This window comes from Ambystoma mexicanum, chromosome 1p, assembly GCF_040938575.1.
Source record: "Ambystoma mexicanum isolate Mex_15411 chromosome 1p, UKY_AmexF1_1, whole genome shotgun sequence".
In the NCBI taxonomy this organism is placed as follows: domain Eukaryota; kingdom Metazoa; phylum Chordata; class Amphibia; order Caudata; family Ambystomatidae; genus Ambystoma; species Ambystoma mexicanum.
This window is the reverse complement of record NC_090921.1, coordinates 272,973,617-272,987,795: the sequence shown is the minus strand read 5'-3', so window position 1 is coordinate 272,987,795 and position 14,179 is coordinate 272,973,617. Positions and strand designations below refer to the sequence as shown.

The window sequence follows — 14,179 nt, the reverse complement described above, 5'->3', positions numbered from 1 at the left end:
ACTGGGTGAGATTGCATGCTCACACTACATATGTCTCCTGTGTATTTATTCTCATGTCAAGTAGCCAGTGCTCCAGATAAGATTTTGAGGTGGGAGTATTTTATTCTCTATTTTTAAACTTTGAGAGTAAATGTTATTTTAAGAGAGTAAAAGTAAAAATGACTTTTCTCCTTTGCAAGAGTTAAATGTATGCCACATCCAGTGTGAAAAAACTGTATGGAAATCACTACTATGCGGCATCATTCTGCATTGTGACAGAATACACCTTTATTTCTGGCCATTTGATCTCTCCTGTATATATTTAAATGTTGAAATCACAAAAACCTAGCCAATTATATAGTAAAGCATACATGAATTTGTATTGGGTGTTTTGAGATTCAATAGCAGAATTGGCTTTTGATGTTTAATGAAAGTCCCAATTTCCTGGAGTTATTACTACCTAATGGTATGCCAATGTTATGATACAACAGTGCAGAGAGGCAAGGACTCCATGCTAAATTCTATATCTAATCTAGTGGTCAAATGGTTATTTATATAGCTCTTTTGGCAAAGCGCTGTACATAGAACATATTTATCACACAGAACATATTTATCACAATTGCCACCAAACCAAAGTCGGTACTCCTTTAACAACCTCGAATGGATGAAAGGCTGAGTTGGACTAAACAGAATTCGAACCCACAGATCACACCGAGATTACAGCAACGAGTGCTCAACCGGTTGAACTATCCTATTATCTAACATCCTTCAGTGGTTGGTTAACGGAGTATCGACTGAGGTATAATGATCACAGTACCTAGATGTATGACAAACCATTCATGAAGCGCTACATAAATTAAATACCTATCTTGATTATCACAATGACAGGTTTTGCAGAGTTTCTATTTCAATTACCAATGTAACTTTCATTTGTTGGTGTTTGTATTTTTATTTTTCATTTCTTTTGTGATGTTTGTAATGTGCCTATAAAACTAATGACGTTTCAAGGCGAAACACAAGACCGACCAGACGGGGTAGCAGGGGAGGTGGTGGGAAAATGGAGATAACAATAGCGGTTGTAGCTACTACATGTGATATTTGGATTGTTCTAGTGCATTAACGAGAAGTGTGAGGAAGAAGGGTGGGTGTGAGTACCAAATGCGGAGTGCTATTGTGGGAAGGGAAGTGCAGGGTAAAGAGGAGATGGTGCAGGTTAGGGGGCGTAGCGGCGGCAGCAACAGGGGCTAGGCGACTGCTAAGGGGAGGCCATGAGTGCAACCAGAGGAGCCCATTATGATAGACAAGAGTACTTCCCATCTGGTTCCACCATTAATGGGTGACTAAGAGAAAGGGGGAGGACAGAGATCATGTGGGGGTAGTCCATATGTCCGTAGAGGGCACGACAAAGAGGATGTCTGACAGTCTGCCTGGAAGTAGCATTGACATTGGTGTCAGCTATGGGCAGGCAAGGCAGCGATTGTTCTGTATTCACGATACATTCTAAAAATGTCAATATTATATCTGGCTTCTGTTGTATTGTAAACATTCAAAGATGATCGCATTATTTACAGATTTCTTATTTGTCGTAATTAATATTTTAACACAGACTTTTGTTTACAAATCTTTAGAGAATCGAAAAAGCCTGTCTGAAGACTTTTAATCCAAAAAAAGTTTCGATTATTTTGAAACAAAGGCACAAACTTCATATAATCACATTTTAGGTATATGTATATATATATATATATATATATATCTAAATGATGGTGGAAATGAAATATGAAGAAAGAAAAGGTAAAATGAAACGGTAAATGCATATTTCACACGATTACATCGTCAAAAATAAATAAAAATACCTTTTTGAACATTAACATTGCAAGTGTTTTACCATTACATTGTTTTAATCAATAGTGTCCAAACATTGGGTTACATATTGAAACTTGCTTGTCAAAAATGTGTGAAGACCGCTACTAATCATTTAAATCTGGAAGTCCACCTCTCAACCAGTTCATATTTTGGAGAACAAGCCTCTTTTGCAATGTCCTAGGGCATAGTCTGGGCCCTGGAAACAAAACATCTGGAGCCATTCCATGTATATACATGGCCAGCACAGTCCATGTCGGATCTTTCACGAATTAAAAATCCATTTCCTGGAATATTGCCTTGGCCACCCACTGTTTGATTTGTTTTTTAAGCGCCATGTTGTAACTAAGCATCCCGAATTTCCTGCAGTTTTTTCTTGTTCCTTCCCAACATTCTCAGGGTGCGCAAGTAAAGCAAGTCTTATTCTTGCCTCCATACCATCTCTGCTGAAATGCAACCTTTTTGGCCTGTAATGTAGGCACATATTATGTAACACCTCATAATCTCCAGTTTGGCGAATTTGGGGAGTCCCTTCAGGTCTCTTGAAAGCGTTTTGTTATACACAGTTTAGGGCTGCGTGGGGAGGGGCACCTGACACCAACCACTTCTTCTTACGCGCCTGCTCCTTAGTCAACGATCCATGGCCACATTTGTGGAAATGTTTATTTTCTCTCCAAGAGTGTATGTTGGACTAATGGTGCATCAATGAACGCCATTTTTCAAGTAGAATTTCTACCGATCCATCACAAGTTTTTCAGCTCCACCAAGGTAGCCTGAGAACATTTTAAAATGTTTTCTGAAACCTTTATTTTTTACAAGCAGCTGTAATTCTTTTAGAAATTGATTTTGCAACGTGACATACATCAAATTGATTCTGTATGTGGGGGAACTGCTCTCACCTGGCCTTTGCTATTCCAACTTGCCTGTCAGTAGCTATCGGGTCTATTTGCATTCCCCTGGATTCCAGAATTTCATTGTTTTTAATGAAACTATGTTGCTCCATGTCAACAGACGATGTACATTCAGACACCTGCATGATGACCGAACTCAAAATTGTTCTGCTTTCCATGTCTTGAAAGTGGTAAGTGCAGTATTTAGCAGAAAATCCTGGACTGTCACACTGTCTGTCACCAGCAAGCATAACCCTTTTGCCAGCGAGTGTACTTTCCATTGATATCTGTTCGAGTTTCCAGGCCTGGCTGTAGCAGGGCTACAGTAAATCCTTCTGATATTTATAGTATTGGATTTTAGCAAGGAAAAGTCCCGCAAATTGACAGAAACTTTGAAATGTTACTGAACGTTGATCCACTGAACTGCAAATTTCCAGCAGGCACTTTTCCAAGCATAGGTTGTGCTGACCATGAGAATGTGTTATGGTGGTGGACACAGCTGGGCTGGATTTTCAGGTTAGTGGCTTTTTGAATACAGGAGTAAAATTCACCACATATCCTCCTATGTAATTTATGATCACATTTAATCATTTGTATGATCTCTAGAAGGCAGCATTTTTGCTCCTTTTAATAACCAGTCGTCCTGTAGTACTGTTTACGATTCAATGGTGGTGGCCAGGCCTCTCAAAGTAGGAATACTGAAGTTGAGATCATGAGCAAGTTCGTCAATCCATTGGTAAAATTCTTGTTATTTCCGGCACTTATATTTCCACATGAATTGGAGAAACAGGGATAGTTTAATGTTGGTCAGACATTTTTTAGAGGTGTGTAGATTGTGTCACCGGGTCTGCAAGCAATTCCGATATATATCGTCTGTGTCCTCAGTTTCATCTGGCTGACTTTTTGCAATGTAGCAATGATCTGTGGTTACTTTCCATGGCACGCTGGTGACATTCCATTCATATTCCGGCCACTGGACATATGCATCACAACTCTGAATCTTGACTGGACCAGGCTGTGTCTTAAAAAGTAGTTGCTCCATAGTGGCAACCGTTTGGCAGGTGACATTGTTTTCTGTTGTTGGCTGTGTCTTTATGCTCCTCTTTCGCCTGGGTCTCTAACAGAACAAAACAAGCTCAATTTATAGTACACTTACAGAAGATACTATTTACCAACTAAAAAGGTAATATGAGCAAAGTATCTACTTAAGACATTCTCCAAAACAAACTGGTTTGCTCTTTACCCATGTTTTCTTTATTTGTTCTGAAACGGTGGACTTTGATTTGCCGACCACAAGACCAAGCTGAAAAAAATGCATTTTTCCAATGTATAAACCCAGCAAATGTGTTTTCCACTCTAAGAAACATATGCACATGTGAACAAAAAGAACCTACTTTACGTACGTAAAACATTGCAACATATTACAAATCACATTCCAATCAGATGGGTTGACGAATGATATTTCAGATTGTTATATATACCTCTCGCCTGTGTCTCTTGAATTTCGACTGTTTCAGTGGTTCATTCCTTGGATATAACCTTCATTAAAAAAAAAAGTTAATTGTAATGCACATTTTAATTGTACAATCTTTGATCTCACAAAGTATTTCTCAACCAAGTTGTTTTTAAATAATTGTCGACCTGAAACAATACTATTAGTCGTTGTAATACTATTTGAAAATTCTTAGCAAGATAGTCATCACTTGGTACCTGTGATGTTTTCAACATATATATTTTACATTTCACCTGATAACCTTCCGAGATGTCACATGGACTTGTTGTAATATTCTGCAAAATATAGTGATTAAAAGTTTGCCTCCAAAATTAGTTTGTGCTGTAATGTTTTCTTTTTATTATATTCTGCTTTGGGTAGGAAGTTAGATGTTATTAAAAAAAAAAAAAAGGTTTCATACAGTGAAAGGTTACATGCATTTCAGTTTCATAGTATGTTTTTGGGGAGATTTTACTTTTAATGTTGCATGTAAATGGCCATTAAATACAACAAGGTTGTTGATTGAATTTTTTGCACTTTGCTAACAGTATTGTACATTGTTTTATTTTTTTAAAATAAAAAATTCATTTAATTTCAAACCAAATGAAGTAGATACACAACTACCAATGTAACGCCAATTCTAACTATGCATACCTCATACTCCGGACTGGTTGCAAATGTGGAAGGGATTGTCGTCGAAGTTCAGCATCCATCTATAAATGTAATTGTGTTAATGCGGATGTGAAAGCAAAATTTAAAAGAAAACATCAGATACAGACGATGGGCCATATTGAAAGACACTCCTACATGCCGCTTTGTGTCAATAATTAATATGATACATAATAATCTTCATTTATGTTTCAAAACGAAGTAGACCAGTCGCATATATATATATGTGTGTATGTATGTATATATATATATATTTCTTTTTTTTTTTTTACTTGATAGGTGAATGAGGTTAGTGTTGACTTCTGAATAGTGATGATGATGAATCTTGCTCCTTCATTTTATGTAAATATTCAGAATAGATTCCAATTGAAAAGGTACATTAGTATTCTAAATTTGACCACATTGACTGCTCTAAAACATTACTAGGTGCATGTCGCTTGGCCCCCCCATTGGGATAATCGACGTGTCTGAAGTACAGACCTTCACCAATGAGGAAACCAATCAGTGAGCTCTACAAAAGGAAAGCCGTGTTAACCAACAAATTAAAAAAAAATTAAGCGATTAAGCAAAAGTGGGGATAGACAAAGTAGTATAAGGTGGAAATACAGTGCATTGTGTCGCCAGCGCAACTTGGTAATATAACATTGGAACTATTCCCCAAAATATCAAAAACCGTCATCATGTTACCTTTTCCACACTCTAATTCTTTGGACTGAGATCATTTGGAAGATCCATGTCTAGAGACCACTCTTTTTTTATATACCAACATGCATAACAAATTAATTGTCCACTATTCACTGAAGCCAATGTGTGCTGAAATTTTGTTGAAACTGCATTGGGAAGTAGTGGGATGCTTAGTACATATTGTCTGCGAAGTACATGCTGCGGACACGGAATCGATTGCCCCTCATGTCTTCCAAGACATTTTAGGCTCTACTTTCAATCTCGGACAGTGAAAATCCACAATTTGAAAGCCATCTTCTTATTAAATCTAAATCCTTAGGGAATACATGCAGGACTGTGCCGGGAGTATTGGCATGGCTCACAGTAGGGCAATGAAAAATGATACATGAAGGCATTCTTGAAATGTTTAAGATCTGTTAACATATAAATAATTGTTAAAATGAATAAAGTGTCACTGTGAGCAAAGCAACAATCACATAGCTTTGTTTGTAAGCTTTGTTTTAAATTTAAAAAAAACCTCTAACCTTTTATAATGATCGCAGTGATCAAATTAGTCAGAACTTCTTGTATACCGCAAATTGTAACGTATTACTAGTCCATTCAATAAACTTTGAGCCACCAAAAGAAAACCTGCATTGAAAATATGGACTATGAAACATTACATTCTGATACAATGTTCTGTAATGAAATGTGCAAATTCCAGAGACAAAAAATAAATAAAACGTTTGCTAATGGTTGAACTCTGTGAGATGAATAAAAATGAGAACACAGTGTATATTGGATAAAAAGCAATGGAAACTTTCCGAGCAGTGATCGATGAAACTACATAACAAAATAGTGACCAACCCTTACTTTGACACACAGATGAACCGATTCAGAAAGCCTGGTAACACGTAGATGGATGGCTATATACCTTGTGGATGGCAGAGAAGTTCCCTAGGTAACTATCAAGGTGTTTATAAAGGCTTAGAAAAGTGGGTGTGCATGTGAATGTGTGATGTGTTTGTTGACACCCACCAAGGCGCAATGCCAATGTTTGACATCCTCATACCCATCCTCCCACCCCCCTCTGGAGCACACAGTCATAGGTGCGAACTGCCATTGATACTGAAGGTGGATGGATGGGCGTGAGGCGACTGGAAATGGCCGAAACAATGTTCAAGGTATGCATACATATGTTGATTGCAGGGACAAGCTCTTCAAAGGGGAGTCTGCAGACACTGAGTCTGGGGAGGCCATGTGGACAATGGTCACAGTGCGGTAGACACCTTTTGAGATGTTCATGGTCTTTGGCACCTTGAGCATTCCCATCCACCCAGCCTCCTCGGAGCGTAGGTGCGAACTGCCATTGATATTGGAGGGGATGGATTGGCATGAGGTGTGCGCAAAACACCACCACACTACTTTCATGAACCTCCTAGACGGTTGGACATGCTGTTAACTTACAGAAAAATGTAAACATCTATTCATATGAACTCTTTTTTTTTTTTTTTAAATTGACTTTGGTAATGTAGATCGCACAAAGAAACTACAAATTGTATTGACGTGGTTGTGGTACTGTGTGTAAAAAATCTGTTGTACTGTCCGTTGTCACTGGGGAATTTTGCGTGAATAGCTCGAACGACACAGGCAGGTATTACTCATTGAACGCAGAATCCAAGCTTTCCATGAAACCACCATGTAAACGCACGATGGGCCACAAGCCTGTACCACCTGTGAAAGAGAAACTGAAATATTTTACTAGCATGAACCAGATAACTGTACTTATTACAAACTGAAAAACGTAATTGTTGGGATGTTAAATCTTGTGATGAATACTCGGTTTTATATTAGTACGAGAAATGTATTCAATTTAAAGAAAAAAAACATTTGACAGTGATTAATGAAATTGCAATGATGTAGGAGAACAACATCAAATGTTAGCCGCCTCAGTTGTTAAACATACATCAGATCTAGAGTAAACTTGCTTGTTACTTTGATTACGAGGGCAAACTGTTACTCGAAGTTCGTGCATAAGGTCCATACTCATCCGCAACACAGATCTTATGTGGCAGGCTGCCCTGAAGTCATGCAGCTCGTTAACGCATATCGGTGGTGTCTTCTTCGTCTATGTAGGCCAACCATCCAGAGTTTTCTTGGCAGCAGCAGTTCTCCACCTCGGTTGGCATAACCTTTTAAACGATTGCCGGTACACCAGGTGGAAACTTTTTCCATGCAACGGGGTTCAGGCTCCGGTGATTGATCATCACGACTCACATCCGATTTCACCATTGTTTCTGCTTCTTTCTCTTTTAAGTATTTCCTCTTCTGAATAGTCTGGCTCGTACTGGTATGGCTGTATTGTTGCCATAGTTCCTGAATATTTAATAAGTACAAAATCAACTGTCGGAAAAATAAGAATATGCATGTTTGTATACATTAACTACTGTTCAAGAAGGGTACGGGAACCCACTGCCATGTCACAAAAACCCATAGTGCAAAGACATGAACAATAGGCACACAATTTTAAATTTCACATTCCCACATGTAAATAATAAGCCTTGTAAAAGTACAGTTTATGGTTTGGTAAAGACATTTGCACATAATATAACAGTTTAAACTCAGTAGTTACTTTATTATTTAAATCAGTTCAGATAGTGTAAGTACCTGGGTATCACCGATCAGGCCCTGGCCTGGCTGACCTCCTTTCCCACTGATTGTCCCTCCCAGGTCTAGTTGGGATCCTTCCTCTCTTCTATCTCTTTCTACCTGTGGTGTACCCCAGGGGGTCTAACCTTTCTCCCTGGCTGTTCAACCAATACCTGGCACCTCTTGCCCACAGTATTGCTGCTCTCTGCTCCAACTGTCAGTGCTGTGCAGATGACACCCAGCTCTCTTTCAGGCTCCCCTCGGTTGCCCCTACTCCTTCTTTAATTCCAGACTGTCTGTCCTCATTCCAGGAGTCATGTGCCGCTAATGATCTCTGCCTTAGTGCCAGTACGACTGAGATCCTCCTCATCGGAACACCTGCTTCCTCCTTTCCTCTCTCTTTCTCTCTGGGCCCTCTTCTTACCTGTGAGGCTAAGAACCTTGGGGTCATGTTCGACTCCACCCCCTCCTTCTCTCTTCACATCTCTGTCTCTAAGAAGTCAAACTATCAGCTGCACCTCCACAGACGTATTCTTCCTTTCCTCACTTTCCCCCACAAGCTCACTGTCTCCAGAGTGCTAGTCCTTTCTAGGCTGGACTACTGCAACAGCTTCTTTCCAAATCTTCCTGCCTCTACTATCCGTCCTTTACAACTTATCCAGAACAGGCCTGCGAGACTGGTCCTGGGCCTCAAGCCCAGGCACCATATCTCTCTAGCACCGAAATCTCTTCACTAGCTGACATTGCAGTAGTTCGCAGATCACACGTGCCACATCCGGGGCTTTTGAGGATGGCAGGCATGGAAATGGGACTGTGGAGGCCATGGTATTGGCAAATCAGGTTTCCTGGGTGTGGCGTGCAAGGAGAGAGTGTGGCAGAAGGTCTGTTTTCTGAGAGGAGTGCAGATGGCTATGGCTGTGCCTTTCAGGTGGCAGTGTCTATGGATTTTGGGGGACGCGTGGATACATTGGTTGGAGGTGCATGCAGAGCACTGTGGAGTGGCTGCACATCTTGGATTCGCTCATGTGGATGTGCACTGGTATGGAGTGTGTGGAATGAGGTGGCAGGATTTGCTTCCTCTTTGTGCCACTTTGGTGACGTAGCATCATCCAGATATTATTATTGTTCATTGTGGAGGGAACAGTTTAGCATATGTTACCGGAATCTCATTGCAGTTTGAGATGACACAGGCACTTGGGTAAAGTTATGGCGTATGAGCGCAGAGCTCGAGAGGGAAGCTATTTAGGAAGAGAGAGTTGAAGGTATTGAGGTCCCAGAAGGCCTTGTGGACAATGTATAGGGTTTTCAACTTAATCCTTGAAGCCACTGGGAGCCAGTGCAGAGATTTCAGTCCCGGAGAGATATGATCCCTGGGCTTGAGGCCAAGGACAAGTCTCAGTTCTGTTCTGGATGAGTTGCAGAGGGCAGAGAGTAGAAGCGGGCAGATTTAGAAGCATAAGCATATGATCTCAATACCTACATTAGCAATAAAGAAAACCTTGTCACTATACAGAAGTCAAAACTGTTGGCTTCGCTAGTTCTTGTTTTCTACCTCTGCACATACCATTTTCCACAGTAGATAACACAAGTGTGAAAAATTGCTCAGGTATGTCTACACCAAATGGAGGCATCGCCTTAAGCGCATTCCGCTTAAAGTGCATCTATAAAATGAGGAGTAACAAGATTGTGTTTTGTAACAGAATGTTTTAAGACCAAACAGAATACACCATTAGCCAGACCCAGGTGACACTTGAAGTAAGTTTGCTTGAACAAAGAACAGTGTGCCAAAGCAGAAGGGAAGATCACTTGGAGAATTAAATGCCATCCATCCCACTGCTAATGACTGGCTCTGCCTATTACGGGACAAACAAATCACATTCCAAAATAATGAATCGGAGGGGGGGGATGAGTTATGGCGGACCACTCGGAATGCAGTCGCCATTGTTTTATCCCTAGAAGGCCCTTGGGGGCGCCCGCCCCCCACACTAGGAGCATTGAGTGGAGCTGAAGGGACCGACCCCCATTTTGTGGAGGAAAATACTTTAAAAAGTGCTTGGTTCCCCTCGTGTGCCCTGGCCACCATTTCCTGGCTTCTCCCCCTCCAGACCGCCACCCATCCCGCCCACGGGCAGTGATTGGAGCCCCCTCATTTCATAACCAGCCCTCCCAGGGCAACCCTCTGCCCGGCAGCCCAGGTGGCTAGTGTTCCCAAGGCAAAGGGCGGCTCCAACAGAGGCGGCTCCAGGAAGTGTCAGCAGGTGTCCGCAGGGGAAGCCAGTGGCCAGCAGTCGACCATCAACTACAAGGACCAGTAAGGTAGGAGTGGCCTGGGCTAGGGAAGAGCTACAACTCTACCCTAGAACCCTAGCTACTTAGCAAACCAACATGAATCAGTGTGATTATTCCCCGTTGCCCCTCTCCCTCCCACACCCTCAAGTAAGACAAATCAAACCATGTAATACGGTACCCAATAAACCTACTGACCGTGGACCACTCTCCCACTATACAGGTATCTCAAACTTAGCAGGGGCTCTGTGTCCAAATTGCATTGTGTGCCATTCAGATTGCATTGATGAGCCTCTCTCCCACTATACAGGTCTCGTCTAGTAGGGGCTCTGTGTCCAATTTGCATTGTGTGATACCTAGATTGCATTGATAGACCTCTTTCCCGCTATACAGGTCTCTCAAATTTAGTAGGGGTTCTGTGTCCAAACTGCATTCTGTGATACTTGGATTGCTTTGATAGGCCTCTCTCTCACTATAGAGGTCTCTCGTCTAGTAGGGACTCTGTGTCCAAACTGCATTGTGTGATACCTAGATTGCATTGATGGACCTCTTTCCCGCTATACAGGTCTCTCCAATCTAGTAGGGGTTCTGTGTCCAAACTGCATTGTGTGATACTTGGATTGCTTTGATAGGCCTCTCTCCCACTATAGAGGTCTCTCAAATCTAGTAGGGGTTCTTTGTCGAAACTGCATTGTGTGATACCTAGATTGCATTGATAGACCCGTCTCTCCAAATTAGCAGGGGCTCTGTCTCCAAATTGCATTATGTGATACTTAAATTGCATCGATAGGCCTCTTTCCCGCTATACAGGTCTCTCAAATCTAGTAGGGGTTCTGTGTCCAAACTGCATTGTGTGATACTTAGATTGCATTGATAGGCCTCTCTCCCACCATAGAGGGCTCTCAAATTTCGCTGACCAACTCACACTAAAGTGGGACAGAACCCACCAGGGAATTACTGTGGAGTGACACTCATATTAGGGGCTCACACCTCATAAGGCACCTAGCTGTGCCCTCAAAGTCACTCTTCAACTAGTAGACATCCTTCTTAAACCCACATAGATAGCTCACAGCAGTGAACCGCGTTCAGGGAGACGGATACTAAAGAAAGCCACCTATAACACCAAACTATATATAACCGCTAACCACCTGCCCTATCCCTCCCAAGACAGCGACTGAACAAGTCAACATCATCAACTAGAATACCACCAACAGACAGAGCCCTACACACCCAGTACTACACCACAAGACAACCAGACCAAAGCAGAACCAACTGGACACCAGCAAACAAAGAAAGGACTAAAAAACTCTCAAACCTATAATGCAGGGCAAACGACCCGTTCCGAGGGAAAGAAGGAGAAGAAACAACAACAACTCCGGAACAACAACAAAGAACCGCAACTACAAAAAGTACAAAAATTGAAACAACACAGAGAAGAGACCAATCCCTCTACTTAACACCGTAGCAAGCAGACAACGGGTCACCATAGCAAACTAACCCCACACTAGAAGCAGCAACATCAAACCACCCAACAAGCACGCAGAAGAAGAATGAACAACACTAGAAATAACACAACCAACGCAATAACCCCTTACATCACCAAAGCAAGAGGAACTTCTAATCGACAACCACAACTCCTGGAAGACGAATCTGATGAAAACAAAAACCCAAGACAGAACCTAGAAGAACTCTTCGAAGACGCGGACACCCCGAAACCTACACCTCAACAAGAGATCGACCAGGAAGGAAACCTCAACATTGACGACCTCAACAAGAAAGTGCAAACCTAACCACACCTCCAAACTCCGCTGCAATCTAATAAACGCAAGATCCATGTCAAAAGACTCAACTGAGGTCTTCAACCTTCTTGATGACAACGGCATCGACATCCTGTTCATCACAGAAACATGGCTGGACGACAACTATAAAATCACACTCCAAAGCTGTCTTCCAACCAATTCCAAATGCCTTCAAATAAACAGGAAAAACAAAAAAGGAGGAGGCATCGCAATAGCATTTAAAGGACACCTGAAAATAAAAACAGACAAACCGATCAACATCATCAACTGCGAAATCATGGTAATACACCATCAGCAAGCCCAAAAACCAACATCACATTCATCATGGTGTACAGACCACCGACATATGACGAAACCTTTGTCGACAACTTCATAGAAGCCATCCCCAACATAGCCATAAACCACGAACACCTAATCATCCTGAGGGACTACAACATCTGGTTTGAATACAGTCAAGCCAACTCCCAAAACTCACTGATTGAGCAACTCACTATCATGAAACTACAACAGCTAGTCAAATGAGCAACACTCGGCAGGACGCACCCTCGACACAATATTCGCCAAGGGAAAAACTCATCACCACGGCACCACCAATACAAATCCTGTGGAGCAACCATCTCATCATCCCATTCGTGATCACTCTGCCTACTCAACTCTGCATCCAACCTCCTAAACTCACAACGACCACAACAAGAAATTGGAAACTGTCAAAGAAAGCAACCTATTCGAACAACTGGAGTTATCCAAGCCCTTAACCACAGAACTAGAGCTAGCAGACCTAGAGCTAGCAGACCTAGATGGAAAAGCAGAGCTACTACACAAATGGATTGCAGACACAATTGGCAAGATCGCCCCAGAAAAAGGATTCACCCTATCGGAAAAAAGAGCAATGGCAAAATGTTTCACCCCACTATTAAGCACCATGAAAAATAAAACAAAAAGATGGAACTGGAATGGAGGAAAGAATACAACCCAGACAAAAGAAACACTATTCCAGAAACAAATCCGTGCATACAAGAAGGAAATTCAAAACGCGAAGAGAAGGCATTATGATGACAGAATCACCAATGCCACCAACACACAAAAAGAAATGTTTAACATCATTAAAGAGATGAGAAACCCACCAGGCTGTGATAACACCCCAACTCCCACCGAGAAACTATGCAACGACCTGGCAGACCACTTCAAGAAAAAAATCAATGCCATCAGACAAACCATACAAAACAGACCGACCAAACTAACATAACACAGAACCACAGCACAAACTCAAAAAACTATCCTGAAATATCAGCAGAGGCATTCCCAATGCTGTTAAAACAGCAGGAAAACTGGATCACCATGGATCTCCTCCCCCCCGACGTCTACAAATAAATCCTTGCACAAGCAATGCCAGCAGAATATTACAGAAACCTTCTAAATCTATCACTAACAGGACCTGTACATAGGACCTTCAAATCAGCATATATCAAACCACTTCTGAAAAACACAAGTGGCGGACGTAGACAACCTCTCCAACTACAGGCCGATCTCAAACATTACCTTCCCGGCAAAACCTCCGGAAAACGCATACATAAACTAACCCAAGGACATGTAGAAAAACGCCACCTGCTAGACCAAGCTCAAGTCGGTTTCAGACCTGCAAGTGGAATGGAAACGACACTACTATCCATCTGGGACGACCTAAAAACTAACGCAGACTCCAACACAACCTCAGCCCTGATTCTGTTCAACCTCTCAGCAGCCTTCGACAGTTAGCCATGACGCCCTAACGAAAAGACTAGAAGACATAGGCATATCGGACAAAGCACTACTCTGGACTAAATCATTCCTAGCAGACAGAACAGAAACCGTATTGGATCAAACCCTTCAAATCCACCCCATGAGTTAACGAC

The 14,179-nt window shown here is 41.7% G+C and overlaps 1 protein-coding gene across 10 annotated transcripts in view; it reads left to right on the top strand.

Annotated features, from left to right (window-relative positions):
- Positions 1 to 14,179, top strand: part of GNG7 (G protein subunit gamma 7) — a 796,319-nt gene that overhangs the window by 81,512 nt on the left and 700,628 nt on the right. Inside the window, exon 2 of one of the 10 annotated variants that reach the window (XR_011302995.1) lies at positions 6,439 to 6,514. The exons of the other annotated variants lie outside the window; for them this stretch is intronic. The gene's annotated coding sequence lies outside the window, so the exon portion shown is untranslated. The remainder of the gene's footprint in view (positions 1 to 6,438; positions 6,515 to 14,179) is intronic. 10 annotated transcript variants of the gene reach the window in all.